We start from the raw sequence: 26,315 nt of genomic DNA on the forward strand, positions 1-26,315 counted from the left end.
ACATAAACTAAGTTTAGGCAAAATATAACGATACCCAAAATTTGGTTCGAACTGGTTGATCCGTTCGAAAGTTATCGTGCGCACCAGCCAACAAGACAGACAGACGGACGGACGGACATTGCAAAATCGACCCTAAATTGTCTGATGAGGCACATTTTGTCCGTATGAAAGTGTATATGGGCAATATTATTGAAAATTTAACATCCTTGAAGCCAAGGTTTACCCGTTTATAACTCGCGAATAATGGTTGTATATTGTACAATTTACATGCTTTTGGATAAAATGAAATGTTTTTAGACTTGGCAAAAAATATTGGTATCAAAAGTTAATTTGCGTGGAAGCTGTGGCTATATTAATGTTAAAAAATGGGTAAAAATGGGTTGAAGCCAACGTGTCTTTTTTTGTTTTCTCTCGATTTGTGATTAAACCACACTTTTCACGATTTTCCCGTTAAAGTAAAAGTAGAAGGCAACTAAATAAGGATCATCTCACTAGTGTATAACTTCTCAAAATTTGATCTGCGTCTACCATTAAATGATGCTGACATTTTGAAGCCAGATTTTAAGTGTTTTTTGAAATTTTCTTATAATTTCGTTCCGCAAACAGGTTTTTCAAAAAATCATATATAAGAATGAAGAACTCACGATTCTGATTTATTTGATATATGTGTCGTGAATGTAGCCTACACAGCTTCAGAGAAATCTGTATCCAAATACGAAAATTTTGTGCGAACAAATTTCTAAAAATCATATATTTCGGGTCTAATTTGTACAATTGGCATTCGATTTACTCGTGCATGATTGCAAATTTTGGATTTTTACGTTGCGGATCTAATAAGTCATTACTCATTAAATTCCATCAACTAAAACGCGAGATAGGAGAAATTCCAAGGTAAGAAAATCACCTAATATTGTTTTTGAAAATATCGCGCATTTTATCGCGTATTCTGTCGGCCGCTTGCACTGCTATGAAAAAACTAGTGCAGCATCTTCCTTTTTGCGGAAACAGATATTTAAAAACTTCACTGATAAGGGAACTACATTCATTTTATCCCAAAAATAGTGTGTGATGCTACATCCACGGTTCTTGACTGATTGCCTTGAAATAGGTATATATCGATGCAGATTTTCATGGTGACACTGAAACCGGATGCGGAACGAAATTGTATGAACTTTGGGCAAAATATCGATGTTTCATAGGTTTTTTAATGCTAAGATGCAGCCGATGCTACATCTTAGCATCCAAATTATATTTCGAAAAATATACACAAATTAAAAGATATGGTCTTGCTGTACATGGAAATCACATGCGGACAAAACGATTTTGATAATTACGCGATTTACACATATTTTAATAAGGCATATAAGTTAAAGCGGTTTATTTGAACTCTATTTCCGTTTAAAAAGTCTAATGATTTATTTCAACAACCCGAAAACTTTCGTCAATGGGAAACCTTCTATGTGAATGTAGATAAAGCAAAATCCGCCCATTTTCTTGGGAGTTTCAAGAAAAATAAAAGAAGTACTCCTATAGCATTTTTCCAATATTTTCAACTCTAGAATGCATGTGAAAACTATTATTCCAAACCAAAATTTGTTTTTTGTAACACAAATATGTGCTTATTTTGGCTATAATATCCTAACTACTATCCCGATGATTATAAGTTTGGTCTCATTTGATTCCCCGTGAAGTCTTTATTTAAAACTGTTACTTTTTTGTAATTTTCGACGGGTAAATGGACCTATATTTTCAAAAAATTCGGATTACATTTAAAATTTTGTCAATTTTTTGTAAATTCCGCGAATGCTGAGAAACATTTTACAAATATTATACAATCTACTTAATGACGTCACTTCGTGATAACTTTTTAGTGACAATTGTGCTCAATAAAATAATTAGCGTTTTTATAATAATTTTTTCTTAAAAGCAAAAGTAAAACCGCGATAACATTTGTCCGCAACAACCAAAAATTTGCTCGCGAGCGGATTTGTACTGGGGAATTTTTTCTTAACCTATGTACCAAAAATCGTTAATGTAGCGCGAAAAGAAAAAAATCAATTTTTTGGAAATGGAATATGAAATAATTGGCAGTTTTGCCCATATACCCTCGTTAGCATAAATGCTGAGGGTATAATAATTCATACCATTTTTTCCACCAAAAACAAACTTTTTCACCCTCCCGTCGTCGCTTCTACGTCTTCTATTGCAGCATACACACAGCTCTTTATTATGAAATAAGTGAGAGCCCTGCTGTTACGCTCTTTGACAAAAATCCTCTCTCCACCCATATAAATATGTTCTAATATAAAAAATATGTTGGTACCCAAACAAACAAATTTGAAATATGTTACAAAATGTTGCAAACATATATTTGTTTGCAATCAGTCCCAAACATATAACATAACGATGGAATATGGAATATATCGGTCCACTACTTAGGGTACCTCCCAAACAACATTTCCTATTACGACGGTACAGCTTTTTTTATCGGGGCATGTCCATACTTCCTCATATAATGTATCAAAAGCTTATAAAAAACGGTTAACTCAATGATGAGAACAATAACATACGAAATAAATATTGAATTTGACCAAAACTTTGATCATCGTAAAATTTCTTGACCCATTTCTTCAGATACCCCGTAAAAGTTTAACACTTTTGCGCTTTAATCCAAATCAAATTTATTAGCAAAATGTAAGCATTCATGTATTCGGAAAGTCCACAATAGAGTTATAACTTTTTTTTGCAATTTTTGCAAATATCTCCCTCCCTGAAAAATTAATATGAAATACGGTGTCATTTTTTCTCTATCGCGAAAAAAGTTTTCGCACCAAATGCATTCTTTAATTTTATTTGTTATAATGCCACTTACGCTTTTCGTAATAACTTATTAAAAGTTTTAATCTAATTTAAAGCCAATATCGAACCATTCTGGAACAATTTGTTATCAAATCGCGACATTTCAGAGCATTTTATGCACTTTTGACAATATTGCAACCTCTTGTTTTTCATTATAAACTCGCGAATTTTATGTTTGTATTTATTCTACCTATCGACATTTGCAAGGAATTCGCGAAAGTCACAGGCTGTTTTTAATGACTGCCTGTGCAAATCTATTTGTTTTCTATAAATATTTATTAAAACAAAGCAAATTTAAATTTTTAGATAGAAAAAAACATAAGTAGTGCGATTCTCTAACTAATTTTTTGAGTTAACGACAAAAATCGTTAAAATTAAAACGCTAAATTATGAATGAAAAGTTCAAATAAAAGTTGACAACAATCTTGCTATCGGTAGAACTTTACGACTACTTTTTATTCGTCGCTAACTTACCGAAAATATCGTTCATTACCGAAATTATAAGCATTTTAATTTTACCAATTTTTGTCGGTAACTCCAAAAGTGTGATAGAGAACCGAACTACAGAAGGGATTTAGTAATCGGTGGAGGGCTACTTTTTCACGGAATCCGAATTATAACCCTAGTCTTCAACAATAGTTAAGATAAATAACCAAAATCTTGATATTTTATCGCCAAGTCCATGCGTCTAAATAAAGCCATTATTTCGATGAGGCACATAATCGGTTGTCTAGCAGGTAATCGATTTGTCCATAGGCGTCACAATTCTTTTTACTTGTTTGCAATATTTTCCAAGCAAAACTTCAAATGTTTGATATTGAAAATGGGATATATCCTGCCCTCGTTTTGACATAGCTCTCATAGAACAGTACCTCCCGATTTTCGGTATTTTTAGAATTGTTTATTTTATCTCTATATTTACTTCAAAAAAATCTTTGTATCTTTATTTCGTATTTCGACCAATATTTCAACGTGAAAATTATGTACTTTATGTATAAGTGTAGCAATGGCAATACTCTCAGAAGCTATTTGGAGGAAATGTAGATTTTGGCGCCAAAAAAGCTTTTACTAAAAGCAGACAGAGCAAAAAATGTATTTACGAGAGTTCATGTTAAACAGCTTTGTTATATTTACTTCCGCTCTTCGGTTCTTTATTGTGCTAATGGTGATGATGATAATGTTGATAATAATAATGACGATGTTTTGTATTACGGGCAAGCACACTATTAACATAACCGTGTTATTAACATAACCGAACAAACATACACACATACGCACCCCCTAATGCGACTGTAAACAAAACATCACTCGTATGGCCAAGTCCAAGTTTAGTTTAACTGTGTTTTGTTCAAGAATCAAGTTCAGTCATACCGCAACGTTGAAATACATAACAGTTAGTAGTGTAGTATAGCGGTGTAGTACGAACGCGTAAAAATAAGTATAAAGAAACGTTTGTTACATAAAAAGGTGTTACTAAGAATAATTCCTAATCAGAAATAAGTTCTCAAAGAAATTTTATTATTTTAAAAAAGATATTTGGTTGAATTTGTCTTAGTGATTACAATAAAATAGATGTGAAGATAAAAAGAAAAAAAGAAAGTTTAATATTATTTTTCCCTAAAAATTAATTGGCTACAAATTCCCTCCAACATAATTAATTAAATATTTTGCAAAGAAGAAAAAAAATACCAACCTGTCTCCATCGTTGATAAAATTAATGTAAGTCTGTCTGAAATTGTCATTCCCTGTTGGTGAAATATAGTTCAAGTGCAAGTGTTGTTGTCCGTTATGTTGTTTTTGTTTTATATTTATGTTCCTTCGACCTTTTATGCTATTCAAAAGTATGCATTGGGATTTCAGGAGCAAGCTTTTCAAGGTCACGCTAAGCAAACGAATGTAGTTTATGTTTTGGTCGTGTTTACGTGTGTAAAGCATTTCGTCCCTCCTGGTCAACGCTTCTTACTGAGTGTGTGTGTGGAGGGATGAAGGGAGTCCTTGTACATTGTGTGTATACCAACAACGTGCGTGTAAACAGAAGTGTATCCCTTTGATGTCATCAATTCTAATAAACGAATTTTTATTTGTACATATCTGCTTTATAACATTTCAGATTTTAGTTTTGACTCTGGTATAAATTTATTTTTATGTCGGAAGCATAGAATTTACTATTTTTGAATTTGTTGACAAATTCATAAATATAAAAATAGTCAACGTTTAAAAAATAGTAGATTCTTGCAGTTCTTGAACAGACCAAATGAGATAATTGTGTTTTTTTAATAGCGTAGTGTATTTTTAGAATATTCTATAGTAAATGTATTTTACAATGAACAGGATTTGAACTTTTGAGAATAAAATATACAAGAAGTCACAGAGATATACCCTCAGCCTGTAACATAATGAAAAGAATGAAACCCAGCATAGGTTATTTTTCCAAAAAATTCCTGTTGTAGTGTGCACTGCGAGAACTATCCAAAATAAAATTTAAAATTTATCCGCGAAAAGGCTCCAATCTGTTTATAAGCCTAAATGTTTGAACTTTTGTGGGGAGGTACCGGAAAAAGGTAAACCGATATAGTCTACTTCGATTATGACGTAAATTTGGACAAACGTAGAAAAATGATAGAAATCCGTAATGAAACGTAGAATAGATGCCCGTTTAAAGTTGAAAATTCAAGGAATTCATTTTGTCTAAAGTTACCGTTCTAAAATCACTTTACGAAGTGATTTGGAAAAACATAGGTGTTTTCGTCTACCATTGACTCAGATAACACCTAATTGGTACATGTGAACGCCTGAATTTTTTCGTCGACATTTGTAGCACAGTGTAATTATCTCAGCCAGTATGATCTTATCCCCAATAACAATTAGAATGTCGCAATATGAGCCGCGAGGACTGCCTGATGTAAAAACTAAACTGAACTGCACAGTTTTGAAATTTTGGGTTGGATGTACCCGAAGGAGTTGGATCGACTAAGTTCATATGAGAGAAACATTACAATGAGCAGGTACGGTGGATTTTTTGGATTTGGCCACGAAAAACATTATGTCGCTGTAAACAGAACCACAAGATGTACTTTCGTAAAAATTTGCAAACGATCCTCGAACAGTCCTAAAACTGAACTTAGCAAAAATGTCGAACTTTTGTGAGGGAGGTACCCCAAAACGTTTTCCATTAATGAACATTTGGAAGAAAGTTTACGATGTGCAAAGTTACGCCCAAATCGTATACTTAGATTTTAAATATTCGTGCTGATCAGCCATTTGAGTTGTTGCCGGCAGGGTTATTTAGAACTATTGGGATATTATTTTAGGAAAAGGGCTGCGAGCAAAACTTGTTGCAAAAATGTCTTGTCGGTCTGACAAGAGTCCCCAAACCGCACTTGTGACAACATTTTTGAAAATTTGTGTGGGAGGTACTCGAAGGAATGAAACGATATAGTCCATATACGAAGCTGATCTATGTCTGGAGGAAATGTTACGACGTGCAAAGTTTGGGCCCAATGGGTTAGGTTACTCTCTTCGAGAGTTATGGTGCGCACCATTTTAGGGAACATTTTTGAACTTTTGTAGGGGAGATACCCCACCTTCGAAGTTGACCTAAGTTTTGACAAAGTATTACGAGAACCAAATTTTGGACCAAATCGGTTGATCCGTTCATCAGTTGTAAACTTCGTCATTCATTTGCATTCAAATCCAATTTATATAAAAATTATACAAGGAAAACAAAATAAAGTCAAAAATTGGAGTAAAAATTTGGGTCATTTGAGTAGAACCCCCTTTAAAACTTGGGAATACAGAAGGATTGTATTAGAATATCGATGCATATTTCAAAATTTTGAAAAGAAATGTGGATATCCTAGAGGGGCCGCCATATTCCAAAAATAAACTTGTTGAAAGAAAAAAAACTAGCTTTGTTAGGCATTACATCTGATTATTTAAGGAATCCTTGGCAAAGCAGTATATACGGGTGTATCCTTAATCAGGAGGGTTATACTTTTGCCGAATATTACTGAAAGTACTTCGTTTTCAATATAGAGTGAATATGCATAGATACTCTAATACTATCTTTCTGTATTCCCACGTTGTAAATGGGTGTTCTATTCAAATGAGCCAAATTTTTTATCCAATTTTTTACTTTATTTTGTTATCCTTGTATAATTCTTATATGGATTTGAATGTAAATGAATGACTAAGTTTACTCCAAACGCTTTCATCCATTTTAATGCCACTTTTCTTCGTACCTGCGAAACACTTTTTTTATAAAAGCGTTTTGCGGTGCCAACGATAGTTCGAAAACGGATGGGCCGATCTTCGTATACTTGTGTGGTCGTTTAAAGAACCTAATAATCTTGTCTTTAAGCGAAACAGAATTTTAAAAAATCTATTTAAAAAATGTGAACTGTAAAAATCAAAACAAACAGGACAAAAAAAATAAAATATGTCTTGCTTAAAGACAAGCTTTTATGTATTTAATAAGCTTTAGCCGATAGCCTTAGATGCTAGTGCTATTTTTTTTTTATATAATTTTATTATAATTTTTTATTATAATAAATATTTGAAATAAATAAAAATAAATAAAATTTAATAAGCTCACTAAACCATATGAAGATCGTTCAATTCGTTTTCGAGCTATCGTTGTGGCCAAATTTACGAAAAATCTGGCCAAAAATCGAAAAACAATTGTATCAATTTACACTAAATAGTATCAAATATTGTTTGTAGGATCCCACTGCGTGTAGTTATGAAAAAATGTATACGTTTCTTGTTTAGTGAGTGGGTATAAAATCAGTTCAAAGCGACCCTATTTGGAAAAAATGTTTTCTCAATATTTAAGTTGTTTCTTTTAAAATATTATAATATCCAAAATAAACAACGGCTTTTAAATATTTTTTCTGTAATTGTAAATAAACGTGTGTGAAACGAATTTAAAATGTTCAGTGTTGCCAATGAAGCCCGCGTGTTTTAATAACACTGTGATACAAAAGTGGACAAAATTTTTTTGCAGGATTTCTGATGCACAAATTCGGTTTTGTGGGAGTCCATAGAAGACGAAAATACCTTTGGTTTCTTTGGGTCACTCCGGGTTTTGATTTTATAACGGTAAATGTAGTGAAAAATGGGTTTTCTTGGATTTTCAAATGTAAACGGACATTTCTTCTTTTTTCCACAACCGATTTGCACACACTGTTTTTCATTATAAAGGGGAGAGTTATGCCTTTCGAACAAGCCATAGAGTTTTAAAATCGGTTAACAAATGGCTAAGTAATAGTGGTTTAAGTGTGACAAAAACGCATTAAAAACAGTAAAATGTTTTTCCTTCTGCTCTAGGCTGCGTAAACGACACCTAACAGTACAATTATTTACTGTTAACAAGTAGGAAATTTAGTTGGCTTTCCAAAATGGGAAAAACCAACAAAATCCGTTGAAAAATGAATGCGTTATGGCATTTTTTGTGTTTCAACTTTTTGGTTTTTTTCATATTTTCCTTTATAAATGATGGGTATCTTAGCATGTGTGATTCTAATTGTGATTATCCTGCTTAACAATTACGCACAAGATATCAATGTTTTATAAAGGAAAATATGAAAAAAAAACCAAAAAGTTGAAACACAAAAAATGCCATAACGCATTCATTTTTTAACGGATTTTGTTGGCTTTTCCAACTAAATTTCCTACTTGTTAACAGTAAATAATTGTACTGTTAGTTGTCGTTTACGCAGCCTAGAGCACAAGGGAAAACATTTTACTGTTTTTTAATGCGTTTTTGTCACACTTAAACCACTATTACATACCCATTTGTTAACCGATTTTAAAACTCTATGGCTTGTTCGAAAGGCATTACACTCCCCTTTAAAATTATATATAGTGTGTGCAAATCGGTTGTGGAAAAAAGAAGTAATGTCCGTTTAAAGTTGAAAATCCAAGAAAGCCCATTTTTCACTACATTTACCGTTATAAAATGAAAACCCGAAGTGACCAAAAGAAACCAAAGGTATTTTCGTCTTCTGTGCACTCCCACAAAACCGAATTTATGCATTAGAACCCCTGCAAATTTTCACTGTAGCACAGTGTAATTTATGTCCGTACTTATTGATATTTTCAAGGTCAATTTTCACAAGAGTTTTTTTTTCAATTTCCATCGAAACATCCTGCACCTAAAGTGCAAGGATTCCAAGTAATTTTAACTCAAATATTTCCAAAACTGTAGAAATGGTGGAAGCTTTCAACCCTATTTTAGTTTCATCGTTTCTTAGTAAAATTGATACCGATATTTCCGATATGCAAATGGAGATTTCATTTCTTTGGTGACTTATAGTAAAATTTAGCGGATAACATTTTTGTCTTTGACGACATTCTTCTATAATGGTGTTTTGTATGACAATGTTGCCAAAACTCACATGAAGTACTTCCTTAACCCTAAAATTTGTTTTTAATTTTGCATATTTCTGAAGTTTAGTAATATGTAGAGTTTTGGTGTATTCTAAGACCTATAATAAAAATTGATGGCGAACAAATTTGTAGAATATTTCGATTTGATACGATCACATTTTATAGGAGAAGGGACCAAAACCACTCCTTTAATGACCTCTGAGGGTTAAAAAATATGAAAAATTTAAGCAGCGACCCGAAAAACATAAGAACCCAAGATTAGGTTAACGTCCATTCATTTTCAGAGTTTTGCCAAGATTTTTCTTAAAATTGGCCACTGTGCAATGCTCAATTTTGCATCGATCGACTTAAAATTTTTGAAAATGATAAGTAGAGGTAACTCCTTAAGTTGAAACGGCGAAAAGACAGAACTCACGGAGAATTTTCGTTCAGAATAATCGTCTATTTTATTTTTTTGTTAGGAGAAGGCAATGAAGGATATGGGAAATCTTAGACGATCTGGCTATGTGTATCTAATGACACCTTGTAATCACGTTACAGATCGCAGTTTTGATCGCATCGTTAAGAAATGTTCTATGTTGATGGGAGAACTAGAGAGAAAGAAGCCTTGGTGATTTTGGTGATGACCAGATAATATTTAGGAGATCGGAATGGACAAACATTTATATGGGAAGAAGTTAACGCTACGGATATGCAACCCCTTAATCCAATAAAATTAAAATTTTCTGTTAGTAGCAGGCCTTCGACCTGGTTTTAAGGCTTTCTCCCTTGCACAGTACGTTTACATTTACTAAATCCAGTCGATTTGACATCTGTTAGCTTCTTAAATTTAAACATACAATTGCATAATTACCTCATTTACTTGTACCATGATGAGGTTTTAGGAATATGCATTTCTCAAATTTTAAAAAATAAATTCCTAATAAAATTGTTTTCTTATTTTGATAAATAGATTCTTCATTCATTCATTGTATTTTAATTTATTTTTTATATTATGTGAAGAGGTGTGTGAGTATATATCAATTATGCATGATACGTTTTGCTCCAAATTTATTGGCTTTCCTATGTTCAAATGACATTTTAATAAATACTTATCTACATATGTATGTGTGTGCATTTAAGAGTCTCTTAACGTTGGCAGCAGGCCTCCTCCTTCTTCGTCAGCCGAAGTGAGACATACTGCCGTCTATAAAATACGTGAAAATTAAATTAATTGACTCATTTGATCACAAAAAAGTGCGAATATCGAATCGGAGAACTAGGAATTGACATTTTTATGATGATTCCATAAAAACGCTAATCATTAAAAAATTTAAGCACTTAATTCCGCATTGTATAAGCAATAAAAGTGGAATTTTTATATAAGAAATATAAAAGAGGGTTGTAAAAAACTGAATTAATTGTTTTTAGATAAATACATAAATCTTGCAATAAGGAAAGGGAATTTCGATTAGATCATCAAAAGTTGTATACTAAATTGGTATTAAAATTTTTCACACTCGATAAAAAGAATATAATCGTACAAACGGAACAGGAGATTATTAACATTGGATATGACAACACTTATCCTACATACATATGTACATATGTTATTTGTTATACAGCCCAATAGTAAATGTTATCTTGTGGGGAATTCCTCGCTCGCGAGAAAGTTAATGTAAGAAATGGTTTGGATTGGTATTTTTAGAAAATATTTTTTACGTTTATCCTTGAATTCGCAATAATATTATTTTTAGTCACGACTTAATGTATCCATTGCTTAGTCATTTCATAGCTAAAGAACATTCAATATTTTCCTAATGAAACATAAACACACCTTACATTATAAGAAAAAATCTTAAGTCACGCAAAACTGTTGGTTGGGTATGGATGACGCCATACGCAATCATGGGATATCCCATAATTATAGAAAAAAATATAGTTTTTTTGTAACTGTGAGAACATCGATATTAATATCACTTTGCAGGTGGTGAAACAATTTCTCCTAAAAGGATGGATTAGGAACAAGAATTGTTGTTTTTGTGTTTTGAGTACTGGAAATAGTTAAGTTGGTTTGGCAGGACTGTTAAAAGGTGCAATGTGTTGTGGGGGTCTTCACCGCATGCTGGGTAGATGTTTGATGTTGTTTTGTGTGGTGTCATTAATCCAGATCCCATAGGAATTGAGATGGCTGTAGCATAACACGTACTTGAGCCAAAACTAATCTGGTTTGTAGTGGCAACTGACCTCCGTGGACCACGACACGATAGTTGTTTTCAAGGCTCAAATCTGCTTGCAAGGCTTACTGATGTAGGGATTCTCTGTTGTAACGTTGGACAACACCCTCTATGTCAGCCCTGCTCACAGAGAAAAAGGTGCCATTTAAGAGAAATTAGAAAAATAAAAAGATTTTTTATTGTCCGCATAAAGATTTCCTAAATTAAACGCTTAAAAAAATTATAACAAGTAAAAAGTATCAGTCGACTTTGCCAACAGTGATATACCCCCAGCCTGTTTGTATTGAAACTCCTTTTTTTCCTAAAAAGTATGTATTTAGGGTGTTTTTCGAATTTTGGACGTGTGAGGTTGCCAAAATATGAATTTGGATTAAATCTCAAAAGTGTAGCGTATGATCGAAATATACCATTTTGGAAGTGGGTCTTATTTTGGAAGTCATTACTTTCGATAGATATCGCGCCCAACAGTAATTTCAGTTGGTCACCATATAATTAATAGCTTTATGGTCATTGCATCGGAAGCTTGGTCGTACCCACTAAAAACATAATACCGCTGTAAACAGGCCCACAAGGAGTACCTTCGGTAAAAATTTCCTCGGACTCGGACAGATCTTAATACCTTAAACGCTTAAACAAAAATGTTGAACTTTTCTGAGGGAATGATCGGTCCTCCCTGACACATTTTTGAACTTAAACTAAGCATGGACAAAATATTACGAAATACAAAGTTTGGACCAAATCAGTTGCTCCGTTTATGAGATATCCATGATAGCAATACTTTAGTGGAAGAGGTGCCATAAGGTGCCGGCCTGTAAGTACCACCTTCGAACTTTGCCTAAGATTTGCAGAAGTATTACGATATGCAATGTTTGGAACAGCCCACTATCCAGTTTGCATGTTGTCCTGCCCACAAACCACTACATATGGTGGCCGTAGGAGTACTTAAAGCTTTCGGCAATTTTCTTAGAAAAAATACGATTTCCCATCATTGTTTTAAGTGCGGCGTTCAGAGGTGATGAAGAAGTCTAAGGTGGCTGTGGTTTACAGTAGTTGTTGATATCGTTAACAACAATTGTAAACTTCACCGAAGGTACAAAAACGACTTTTCGCATATCAATGGGTGCACCACCATTCACACCAGCTTAACGATATGGGCCCTACTTTTTATCACAGAGTCCGGAATGACAAGTGTCACTTGTTGAGAAGTTTACATGTCTGAAATACTCAGGAAATGTCGCCTAAGGGTATTTCCCACAGTTAAAAATGTGATGTTATCTCGCCGTAAATCGAACCCGGGCATTCAGCGTGCAATGCGCGTGTGTCTACCATTAGACCACAGTACATATTTCATTGCTCATTGTACAGTAGCAGCAGTAATCGAGACAGATTATCATCGATCCATATCTGCATATTGCCTTCGCTCCACTGTAACATAATTATTTTTATAAGACACACCTATGGCACTGCATCGCTAAATACATCTCTTCGCTGACACGAAATTGGACATGGTAACACAAAATAAGACAAACAAATCATATTGTCTTGAGAAGCAGTAACTTTGTCAAAAAACTTGCGAAAATTACATAAAACAACAATAAATTTATGAGTGTTTATTATTAAATACTAAACATCACCTCATGCTTATGGGTGCTTAATGTTATATCGAATAATAGAATAGGCTTCTTCTTTACTAAAAAAATTTAGAAAATATTTATTTTTGTATTTAGCAAATTCTTAACATATTTACGCGATTGCATAATACCCTAAGTCTGTCATTCCGAAATTGCAAATTTTCACACTACGATAATACATCAAGAACACCTTAAATCAATAGAGCGCTCAATCATGTGTCTTGAAGAATATTGAATGTGTAAATTTAGTAAACAAATAAATACAAATGGTGAGGCAATAGTACTAACCTCACCTAACATAAATGTGGTTAGTTAATGTTAATTTGTCTATTATGTATTATGATTATGGGGAATCTTGTTAATTATGTTTAAGAATTTTTCTTTTTCGAATACAATTGATCACAGATTTTACAAAGACAGAATTATTTCGAGCGAATTGAATTTTGAGGATTGGTTAGCGAGAACTTTTTTTAAGTTTACACCACAAATAACAATATTTGTTCCTTATAGTTCTTCTTCAAAACCGTGCTAATTTTCATATTTAAATAAACACTTTGGAAATTGCGGAAATCGTTAACATCCCATTTCGGAACACTTTTCCGTGTTGCATACCGTGACACTTCCATTTGACCAATAAATATAAAAAATTAATAAATGGGAGTATGATTTCCTAGAGAAAGATTATAGTATTGTTAAACTAAAGAGAAATGTAGTTAGGGTACATCATTCATTTCATTATGAGTTAAGATTCAGAATAGTTCAATTCATGTCCCATCCAAGCAAAGTCACCCAAATCATTTTTCAAAATTATGACAAAAAATTACTTTTCAACATAACGATGCTTCTAAAGAAATTCTGCGTTGATGTTGATCTACCCAGCAAAATTAATTTAACGGAGTCGTAAAAAAGGCACTCCATTCCCCACATTTTATGCGCATTCAGATGCGATCCAACGAATGACATCCATTTCTCACATTTTAACTGCATCCGGATGCAGTCCAAATGAAGTCGTGATAAAGGCACTCCGTTTGTTACATTTTATAAGCAGTTGGTAGAGGTCCCTACAAGTACAATTCGTCCATAAACAGAAAAAAAAAATCCCAAAAATTTGTTATAAAAGCTCCGTTCCTTTACGTGCAAGAATCTTCAACTTTTGCCACTTTTTACTCGAAAAGTGTTCCTTTACTTGATGATCACAGATTTCACAAAGGCAGAATTATTTTGAGCGAATTGAATTTTGAGGATTGGTTAGCGATTTTTTTAAAGCCTAAACCACAAATAACAATATTTGTTCATTAAAAATGTAAGTATTTTATTTGTTTTAAACACATACATATAAATAAATATAGTTCTTCTTCAAAACCGTGCTAACACACAACTTTTGTTAATTTTGCCAATTTTACCATTTTCAAAAGTAATGGAACTGACCAAAAATAAAATAATTTGTGAGCTTTTGCGGTAACTCATGAGAAGAAAATTTCCTAATGGAGTGCTGCTGGAGTACATTATATAAAAACCCCTTTAGCTGATGAAGCAAGAACAGTTCAGCTTGGATTAAATGGAGAGTGGAGGAAACAAACTCAGTTGCCATTGAATTCGAAGAAGCAATTTCATAATTTGTAATAAAATTCTTATTATTCTTGTTTTACACAAACTTTAAATTATTTTTATTTATTCTGGAATATTTTGCAATGGCTTGTATGGTTATTGCATCTTTGAACTGAATAAAAACACATTCCGAAGAGTGTCTTTAAATTCACATCCAAAGCACTGCATCAAAACACGTGCTTTGGATGCAAATTGGACTGCAACCTATTCTACCATAAAGGGTTAGTTTAAATGCGATTCCAAGGGGTTAGTTAAAATGCAATGCCAAAGGGTTGATTAAAATGCAGTGCTAATGGAGTACATTTTTCAGTAGTCACGCTCTTGTAAAATCTTGAGTGAAAACGCATATTTTTATGCACTTCCAAATCATTTGTACATATGTTTTAACTGCATCTTTGGAGGCAAACTTTTTGCTGTGTATGTATGGTAACATGGGGCGCCTTCGCCACTGGGGCGGGTACGCCATCGCCGATTTTCTCGCAAAATACAAGTGCTAGAAAAAATCGGCTGAAGTCAAAATTGTGAGTTTAATGAAGATCTATCATCTCCCAAAAGTTGGCGGGTGTGTCGTAAGTATGATAGCGGACGCGCGCGGTTTTGTGTTTTGAGGGTATTGGGAAAAACAATTATGGTAGATGTTTTTTGTGAAATCTTCTTTACCTTTTGTGATTTCAAAAACATATTTATACCGTTAGAAGACAACTACTGAAGAATAGAAATCCCAATAATTTGAATGAAAAAAACAATAACAAATGTCAATATATTCATATTATGAGATATGTTGGGGGTGGGGCGCCTACGCCATGATAGGGGTGTGGTGGGTTAATGTCAGAAATTTGTCATGTTTAACTTCAATTCTTTATGCCATAGATATACCACACTATAATGTGAAGTTAAAATCAAATAGTATTATAAACGTATCTTGTTTTGGTTATATTATGGTTTTTGTACCTGTATTCAAGGAACCTATTTCAATTAACCGCTAGAATCGATTACTATTTGTGAATTTTAGAATCATTTTTGATTATTCAATAGACAAATGTTCCTTTTTCGCATAATGTTGAAATTTAAGGAAAAAGTATGGTAAATTACAGTTTTGGAGTCCGTTGGAAAATGTTCAATATCGATGGCAAAGCTGCCCCATGGGTGGCATATTTTAGACATATTGTAAATTCTCAAAAATAATATTTTAAAAACAAAATTATAACCACTTATATATCAAAACTTATAGTCAAGATACGCTAATATTTGTACCAAAAATAATATTTGAAAAAACTTTAACGGTGTCGGTATGAGAACATTTTGAACAAAAACGTGGCGAAGGCGCCCCATGTTACCATATATCTTAAAAAATGTCAATTTTCTATACAAATAACAATAACAATAGAACGTCAACAAATAGTGTAACATGGGTAACATTTTTCACAATTAGCTCTTATGGTCTTGAGATTCCTTAGCTTACGAGTACTAGCAATATTCAAAGCAATCTAGGCAATCGTCATCAACATATAACACTGTGTGTAATGGGAGACTAAAAATAAGAAGACACGTATTTCGGCGTTTTTCCCCATCACTTGCACTTTCGCGGTAATGAGCCTCCAAAGATTTCAGACCTTGATGTCAATAGGAATCATTTTGTCCGACTCATGTCTTCTAAACCGCCAAGAATTTTGGTTTACTCTTGGAAGTTAAGTTGTAGCTCTTTTCTTACAGGGCAAAAATTTTGAACATATTAAATCCATAAAACTTCATCTTCAATGTGAAATTTATTTTATAATTTTTTTCTCGGGTTTTGGTCTACAGATATCAAACCGATCAAAATTCAAGCATAAATCCAAGCAAATCAAACAACCACCTACAAAAAAGTACCTTATATCTCAATAAGCAACTTTCTAGACCATACGAACGCTGTAGAATCGGTTCTTAAAGATCAAAATAGCAAAGTAAATGTGATTTTTAAACATTTTTCTCTGGTTCTGGTCCATAGATACTAAACCGTTCAAAATACAAGAAAACAATAAACTACAAATCAGTAAACAACTCAGTAAACAACTTTGTGGAACATACTAAATGTTTGTGAAAACTTCTTAAAAGTCAAATTAGCAAACAATTTAAGAAAATATTCGATTCATATAGATTTTTTTATCGATTCTGCTCCATAGACACAAAACCGTTTAAAATTCAAGAGTACAAAAATGTTCCTTTTATTTAGTGCAAAAAAACTTCTTTGGGAAATAGTCCATTTTTTATACCTCCACCATAGTATGCAGGGTACATTACACTACCGGTCGTAATTTAGATCGAATCGTCAAATAGTATTTAGAGAACAAAACTTCTTTGGATTTATAAATACCTCCAATATATATTTTACATATTCACAGTGGTGTAGGGTATCATATTGTTGGCCCCGCCCGACTTTGATCCTTTCCTTACTGGTTTAATACTTAAATAGAATAAACTTTATTTTATTCATTAATAGCCAAAAGTTCATTCATTATCGGTCAAAAAGTCATAACCTTATTACACATATCGCTTTTCTCATCATTCAAGTTGTCTTTGCTACCCATGAGACAGTGTTTTATTAAGCTCAAATAGAATTTTTGCAGTCGCCCTATATAATATGCATTTTTCATCATCTGCATTTGGAATTTGACTACAGTTTGGTGTTAATTATTGCACGACATCGGAATTAACACATATCTTTGTGGTTTTCAACAATATTACAATGTAAACAAAAAGTTAATGAACTTTGAAAATTAATGGAGGCGGTTTTTAAGTACAAAAGATTTGATGTATAAATGACATACCCAAACAGATCGTTCAGACAATGATTCAAGAAAGAAATTTTCAAGTTCAAATCCAAAATAATAAATTTAATTCATAAATTAACTTCAACTAAATTAAATAGAATTAAAATTATGTATCTAAACCCAGTAATACTCTTAAAATAAGTTTTGATTTATTTTGGAAAATACTTTTTTAGTTAGAAGTAATAGCAATATTCTACAAAAAAATCTAAATTATTTAAATCTCGAAAAAAGTAACAGTTTAAATTAGAAACTTATAATTGTAATGAAAAAAAAAAAACTTGTTTTTCAAATTGGTTTAAAAAACAATAGCATGTTTTGTTTTTATTGACTAATCGTGAATATTCAATCATTTTCTAATTTTAAAAGCAAATTATTCGTTGAGCTTTATTATTCAGACTGAGATTAGTAGTAACGTTAGTAAGCAATAATATATTTCACTCAAATGAGTGAAAGTGAGTCGGAAAAAGTTTTTTGTAGGATGTGCCTAAATAGGTACAAGACCGAAAAAGACATCACACCAAAACTTCAAGACTACTCACTGCAGTATAGGTATAATTTTTCCATAACACTGTATTTAATCATGGAAATATGACCATGTGCCACCACCACACATTAAAAGACAAATGACAAATGTCCAAATTCATGTATTTTTTTCATGCAGTAGTTCTTGTCATAAAGAAAAGCTTAAACTTCGAGGTCAAAATTACTAAAAAAAAAACTTTACAAATCCGGCCATTTTTCATTCCCGCTTACAGTTCCGAAACAAGTGAGAACGGCTTTAAGTATACATATTGTACAATCCACCATTAACTGTATTAAAGTAAATATGAACAATTAGTTTCCTTTAGTCTATGAAGGTACTAATATCATAATAATAATAATAATATAATAATAATAATAATAATAATAATAATTATAATAATAATAATAATATCGTAACTGATAATACTCCCATTAAAAGAGCTCATATGGGGCGTCATCGTTGTTCTTTCCAAAACATGGAACTATATTTACAATTTTCCAAGTTTAGATTTTGTATCCTCTGACAACACACAATATTACATTACATGAGAAAAACCCTCGAAATATGAGGGATATATGAAGACGTTGGCCTATACCGACAACTTTCTGGTGGAACATTTTATACGTCCAACGAAGGAAGTATACCGACCAATTTCAGGTGGAAACATTTATACCCCCAACGAAAACTAAAAACCAACATTAAGCAGTTTCGGTGTTATATTGAGGGTACAACCTTCAAAATAACGAAAATGGGGAGGCAATATGAAGACGTGGACATATACCGGCAAATTTGTATACCCCAAACGAAGATTTACTACCAAATTTCAGTCATTTCGGTGGTATATGGTGGCCACAACTTTCAACCTATATGAAATCGCGGACCTATACCGACAAATTTCAAGTGGAAAGTTTTATACCACCAACAAAGACGTAATACCAAATTTTAGCCATTTCAGTGGGATATTGAGGCCACAACTTTCAAAGTACTGAAAATCTGGAGGTACTGTTCTATGGTTGAAAATTGTAAACCCCCAGTGAATACCAAATACCAAATTTCAGCCATTTCGGTAGGATATTGAGGCTACAACCTTCAAAATACCAAAAATCGTTCTATGGGGGCTATATGAAATCGTGGACCTACACCGGAAAATTTAAAGTGGAAATCGGTGACAGGAAAATCGATTTCTGAACCATTATGTGTCGTAGGATTTTTTAGAGCTTTTAGGCCATTATGAAAGGAGGCATGGCCCACGAAAAAGATTATCCCTGTAAACAGCAACACAAAGAGTATCTACGACGAAAAATGTTAAAACTATCCTCGAGCTTTAATTATTAGGGTTATGACTTTTTGACATATTATTTCAAAAATGATTTCCTGTTTAATATATATTATATTCCATTTAAATATTGAAAAAGGTCCCGCACAAACCACTTTTAATTTTTATGATATATGAAATAAAGACATTTACAATATAAAATGGTATATATGTAATAATACGATGATAAAATTAGTGAGAAACAAACGGTTATGTCATTTTGGTTATGTCTTGTGTCCCTATACCTAGTTTTCAGGTAAATATTTGCTTACTTACAGTGACTTCAAAAAAAAATTTCAAAAGTTCTGAAAAATAAAAACATTAATAGTTTTTTTTTTATCGAATCACTTTATAATTAAGATTTTATGTAATCTTAGATAAAAACTCATCAAAATATGATCCAGGGATACGAGATTGTAAAAAAGTCATAACCTTCTAGAAACTTGATGTAGGTTTGGAAGAAATTTTCAAAAAAATCGGATACTCAATACGGAAGTTATTCTGCTCATCAGCCTTTTTATTCATTATCTACAAAAGTATTGACTTACACCCAAAAACAACCTGCTGCAAAAAAGTATGGATTTTGAAATTTTGTGTGGGAGATACCCGAAGGAGAAGCCGTACTGATATCGACTATACTCGAACCTGGGGCCTAATTATGTAATTCGATATCGATTTGTTTCTAGTCGAGAACTCAAAATTGGGATGACAACATTCGTTATCGAGTAAAATTATCGAGTTATTGAGCATAAATTTGCGAGAAATTATTCGTAGCTAAATTGCCTATCGTAAACCAACAAAATGAAAGAAAAATGTAAAAATTGTTGTTTGCTGTCGGTTTGTAGAAGAAAAATAAAATTAGATCTCAGCATTTTTTAACACAAAATAACAAGAAAAATTGAGAAAAGTCCTTTGCACTCGTTTGAGAAAAAGCAATAAAATTAGAATTAAAAAAATATATACATATACAAGTGTATGCATTCATTAATCAAAATTTACTATTTGCAGTCTTTACAGCTACCTAACTCTTAGCGCGACGTACAAAAATTATTCACCAACCTACCACAACAACGCTCTCTGTATCGCGATCGTATTACTCAAATACGTTGAGTCCAAAATCACATTTAAAACACAAAATCCGCGACCGAAACTCACTTAAATGTTTTCATTTGTAAAACAAATAATTTTCCTTTGCAATGAATTGTATTTCATGTTTTGTTGGGCTTTTGTTTTTAAAATACAAAACACACACACATAAAAACAATTTAAAAAATGTCCGCAAAAAATTTTAATGTTAATAACATTTTTATAGGTGAACAACAATTAATAGAATATGTCCGCCTTTGTTTACCAAAGGAAAGACTCTCAAAGAGAGGCTAAGCGAAAAACCTACCAAATTCTCTCTCATTTATCTTGAGAGAGAAATATTTACGTGGATGTATTAGCAATATGTTACAACAATGTATAGCACCACTTCATTCCGAAATTATTATTCAATGTATTATTCAACAAATTCCACAAATATTGACATTTTTCATTCATAATTTTGATTTTTAGTTTTTGTTTTAAAATAGACACATTTTTGGCGTCTACCTTCATAATATTCTCTGAAGATTACCTGATCAATTGCCGGTTACTATCGAAAAAATCAATAACATTTATTGAACGTTTTCGATCGAGTTTTGTCATGCCGTTATTACTTACTTTTACTTATTCACGAGCGAATTCTCGATCGAATCGAATCACGTAATTTGGCCCCTGATCTGTGTCTGGAAGAAGATATATTACTATGTACAAAGTTTGGATCAAACCGGTAATTCTTCGCGATAAAATGTAACTTTTGTAGGAGAAATACCTAAAGGAATGGCCATACCAGTCCCATATTCTTGATCTAAGTTTCGAAAAAAAAACATTTCAGGGTGTAAAGTTTGGACCAAATCAGTTGATCCGTTTGAGAGTTATCATGCACACCAACTAGCCTGACAAACAGACAAACGACTCCAAATTGTCTGAAACTAATTTAGTCTAAACATTTCGATTAGGTACAATTTTGTTCATATAAAAACGTAGTCTGAGGGTATAACAAGTAAAAGAGTATCAGTCAGCTTTGCCGACAGAGATATACCCTCAGACACACACGATCCGAGAAGTGGCCTTAAACTGGTATAAAGCGCAAAAGTATTTATTTATAATAGGATTTTTTGAGCCTTTATCTCAGGAAATGCAGACTTGCCCCCGAAAAAAATTGTAACGTTGTAATAAATGGTGCGAGGACAAGCTGCTGCAAGAAATTTCAAAATGATCCGAGATATGTCCTAAAGTGTGAACCATTAACAGATAAATTAGTATGTATATCGTCTTGAGATTAAGAAAGAGAGCATTTTCCGAGCATTTGATATTTACAATTTTATCGTCAACGAAGTTGTCATAGAACGAACCAATCCAAAAATATGATACGCTCCGTCAAAGACAAAAATCATCCTTTTTGAAAATGCGCAGGCTGGTCCCGTTGGCGAAGTAAGGTATGAATACCAGCAAAATGAATTAAGTAATAACGTCGAATGGTCACAAAAAATGGTCAATGTCGCTATGTCTTAAACACTTATAAATAATTTTGGACCTTTGGTTCCCAAAAGTTAAACTTACAATTTTGTAAACTTTCAGTGTGGTGAGAATACAACGTTTAATGAAATAAATCATTTTTAAAAAAACTTTAGTGCGGGAAACTATTGCGTTTGTTTTTCTTTCGCATGTCGTTACAATATTTGATATTTCTGAACAGCCAAGTTTAGGTTTTAAAAAATTCCTTAAAAACAAAAGCCAAGATGTTTTAACATAAAAACAATAGAATGGAGACCATTAATATAAAATATTGGCATTTTTGTTGAAATATTTGCAATCTCCTATTGTTATTTTAAAGTCGGTCACGACATGAGATTAAGCACACTACGACCACGGTGTATCCATCAAATGGTGAGACCGTGAGAGTACTTAAACTTTTGAATGCCAATCACAATCTCCCCCTGTCACACTTGAAGTATGTTGTAAATTAATTAAAATAAAAATTAAATTAATAAAAAAATGGTTTATTAACACAGATATTAACACCTTGGATTACTACAACAAAGACAGACAGCAAAACTAGTGAACTGGTAATAACTCCTTGAAATGTTGCTGATTGCTTCAATGTCAACTTCACTTTAAATGTCTAAAACAGCATTACAGAATTTTACAATCCCACAGAGAGAAGAAGGAGGCGTCAGTGAAATAAGTGCGTGCGATTGTGTATCTGACCGGTTAACTGAACTTGTTCATTGCCCCTTTAGTTCTTAACCGCCAACTGTTTTGTTGTAACCTTAAATTAATTATATTCTAGTAAAGTTCAGAGATAAGCTGAACGCCTAAAGTGGACGTTGGCTGACCGACCGCTTAAAATTCGTAACTCTGCAAACAAACAAATGTGAAAAAGCAGAAAATATTGCAGTCACCTGACATTGAAACAACTTCTAAAGTTATTTAGTTTTTTTACATTTTTTCTTCAGTTTTTTTTTTTGCTGGTTGTTGCTAAGATTTGATCTTAACCCAGACATAAACCAGTTTTTTCAACAAAAGATTATTCATAGCAGCAATCTTTTGGCTTGTTTAATGTTTGTTGCTATTGTTGTTCTTCGCATAAAATCATGTTTTTCGTTTTTGTTTTTATTTTCATTTTCTTTCTGTAAACAAAGTGTTTCAAAAAAGCCAGACGATTTGTTTAAGTGTTTCCAAAAATAGGAAGATTTTGATTTGATTTCACAAATTTTGTTTGAAAAGTAGATTGAATTTCATCTTGTAGATTGTGTCATTAAACCTCAAAAATGATGACATAATTTCATAGATTAAAAAGTTGCAGGTATATCTGAGAAATTCTAAATTTTTTTGTTTTAAAAGAAATGAGTAAGAAATGAGTATGCTAATTGCCAAAATATCGATAGAGCAGTTTTTGCCAATAAAAATTTCCATAGAATTTTAACATGAATGGGAAAATCATTTTTAATTTCTATAATGGAAATTTGCGCGAAAAGTCCGGAGTCAATGACCGTTGCTTTTGGCCTGAAGTTTTTGAATAATAAATATTATTTCGTTATTATTTTATGAGTCGTACAGTAAAACCTCACATCAGCGAAAGTGATTCGTGCGGAAGCTTTTCTAATAATAAAAGGGATTTATCATTATTTTAGGCATTAATAGGCAAAAGTTCATTCATTCTCACCACATTAAATCATTTTTGAAAAAATGACAAAAAAAGTCATAACTCTAATGTACCTACAGTGCTGTTCAAAATATTTTCTATTGAAGTGACTATTTCACTTTTTATATACATATTTCTGCACTTATTTCACAAAAATACGCAAGGAAAAGATCAAAATCATTTTTGACTATTTCCATTTGCAACTGAGAAAATTTATTTAAAAATTCTGAAAGCACGATTCAGCTAAGAAATCATAGATTTCTGTAAGTTGAAATAACATCAAGACAGTTACCTGTGACTATGTTGTTGGAATTTAAAAATTCCCTTTTGTACGTGCCTTCGCATTTTTTTGTTTATTTTTTTATAGTTAAAGATTCAATCATATGATTGGTTAAGTCTGGAGTATTCCCCCATTGCCTTAACTTCATCATTACTTTCTTTACAGAGAGTAATGTTTACAAAACGCACTGACAGTAAAATTGCAAACTTTACTGATCGCTACCAATATCATGATTTCATCCCGGCGAAGGGAATTATCAATTGGCTTTTCAGTTTTTAAAATGCATCGAGTATTCTCATGTTAATGAGAATGATGCTCACTTTTCGGCTTTCCCAAAAAAACACCAGAACAAAATATTTTGTTGAGAAAGCCGAAAAATGAGCATCATTCTCATTAATATGAGAATATTCGATGCTTAAAGAGTTCAGGTTTTCACTAGAAAAATCATGATTTCAAAAACTGAAAAGCCAATTGATAATTCCTTTCGCCGGGATGAAATCATGATATTGGCAGCGATCAGTAAATATTGCAAGCTGTTACTCTCTGTAAAGAAAGTAATGATGAAGTTAAGCCAAGACTCCAGACTTAAGCAATCATTCTGAAAATTATTTTTTCTTGATAATATATTGTTAGTTTGACCTTTTATTTATTATCTGGACATATCATTAAAGAATCCAGTTGACTAAATAAATGTATATATTCTTTGGAGTCCCGTGTTCTGTTAAATACCGGGGTTTTATCCGATAATTTGTTTTCAAAATAACGAAAATCGGGCGGTACCGTTCTATGGCGGCTATATCAAAACGTGAACCTATACCTACAATTAATTATCTACAGGAATATTTATATCCCCAACGGAGACTAAATACGACATTACCAAAACTTCAAAAATATTAATTCGTTATTATTTTATGAATTCTAACGGTACGGCTATTTCACGGATATCATAATGTTGACTTTGAATTTTATGCTGATCAACAATATATGGGGAGTTCTGAGTGAAATCGGACACCTTTGGTTTTTGACTTCGTTTATTGTTTTCGAATAGAAAAAATATTTTTTTGTTTCTTATCAGCTATCTGATCAAAATAGAAGAAAAATTGCACAATGGGCGATTCTGAGATTTAATATTTAAAATCATTTTTTTTTCAATGATTGTACTCTTCGATTTTATTTATATATTTATTATTACTTTTTTTCTTTACATTACAATTCATTATAAATTACAACGCACAAAGCTATGCTATCTTGTCCGCGGGTGATATATATACATACAATTGTACTTTAAAAGTATTGTTTAATAAATGGCTGTAGACTTCATAGTTATTATTTCTACTTATTTAAATAGTGTTTTTTTCATTAATTTCATTCTAATATTTTTATTGGTCTCATCGATTAATTCCTTTGGCAACTCGTTTAGGGTTTTGGGTAGACTAAGTATTGCTAAGCAGAACTTTCCATAATCGTTTTTGTATGCAGGTATTTTGAATTTGCTTTGAGATTTACTTCGGTTTCGGTTTATTTCGGTCATGATTTATTTTCTGGGCCAGGTTATGATCGTCCATGAATTCTTTTATCTATATATATAAAAGAGCTTAGTGAGTGAGTGACTGAGTTACTGAGTGAGTGACTGACATATCATCGCCCAGACGAAACCGCTGAAGCTAGAAAGCTGAAATTTTGACTGTAGGTTGCTGTCGGTGTGTAGGGGTGAGATAAGGCTGGGTTTTTGGAAATTCGACCTAGAAGGGTACGAAAAGTACTAAAAGGTACTAAATATGGTACCCTTTGTATTAGGCAAACGGGAAGAGCTAGAATTCTGAAATTTGGAATGAGGGTAACTGATGGAGAGTTAGAAAGATGTACCAAAGGGTTTTTGGAAAGTCGGCCTATAAGTGTACGAAAAGTTACTAAATTTGGTACCAATTGCATATTTTGAGCAGATATAGCTACAATCTTCATATTTGGTGTGGGAATCAAGGTTGGGAAGTGGAGTTGATATAAGGAAATGATTTTGGAAGTTCGTACTTATGTGTACGAGAAGTACTAAATGGTACTAAATTTGGTACATTTTGGATTTGGGTGAACGGATAGAGCTGAAAACCTGAAATTTGGAATTTAGATTACCGTAGAAGTGTACGATTGAGATATGGGGGTAGTTTTGGAAATTCATACTTATGTGTACGAAGAGTACTAAATGGTACTAAATTTGGTACAATTTGGATTTAGATAGACATGGAAACCTAAAATTTGGAATTAAGATTACTGATGGAGTGAAGGATTGAGGTAGTTTTGGAAATTCGTACTTATGAGTACGGAAAGTACTAAATGGTACTAAATTTGGTACAATTTAAATTTAGTTGAACGGATGGAGCTGCAATCCTGAAATTTTGATTTAAGATTACTATTGGGGTGTAGGATTGAGCAAGTTTTGGAAATTCGTACTTGTGGG

At 32.5% G+C, this 26,315-nt stretch overlaps 1 protein-coding gene across 2 annotated transcripts in view; it reads left to right on the forward strand.

Annotated features, from left to right (window-relative positions):
- Positions 1-4,189: 4,189 nt before the first annotated feature.
- Positions 4,190-26,315, forward strand: part of LOC141396688 (acidic phospholipase A2 PA4) — a 60,632-nt gene continuing 38,506 nt past the window's right edge. Inside the window, exon 1 of one of the 2 annotated variants that reach the window (XM_073972322.1) lies at positions 4,190-4,578. The gene's annotated coding sequence lies outside the window, so the exon portion shown is untranslated. The remainder of the gene's footprint in view (positions 4,579-26,315) is intronic. The other variant, XM_073972323.1, reaches the window with a different exon arrangement.

Source organism: Musca autumnalis, unplaced genomic scaffold, assembly GCF_047663935.1.
Source record: "Musca autumnalis isolate F117 unplaced genomic scaffold, ASM4766393v1 scaffold_3, whole genome shotgun sequence".
Taxonomy (NCBI): Eukaryota; Metazoa; Arthropoda; class Insecta; order Diptera; family Muscidae; genus Musca; species Musca autumnalis.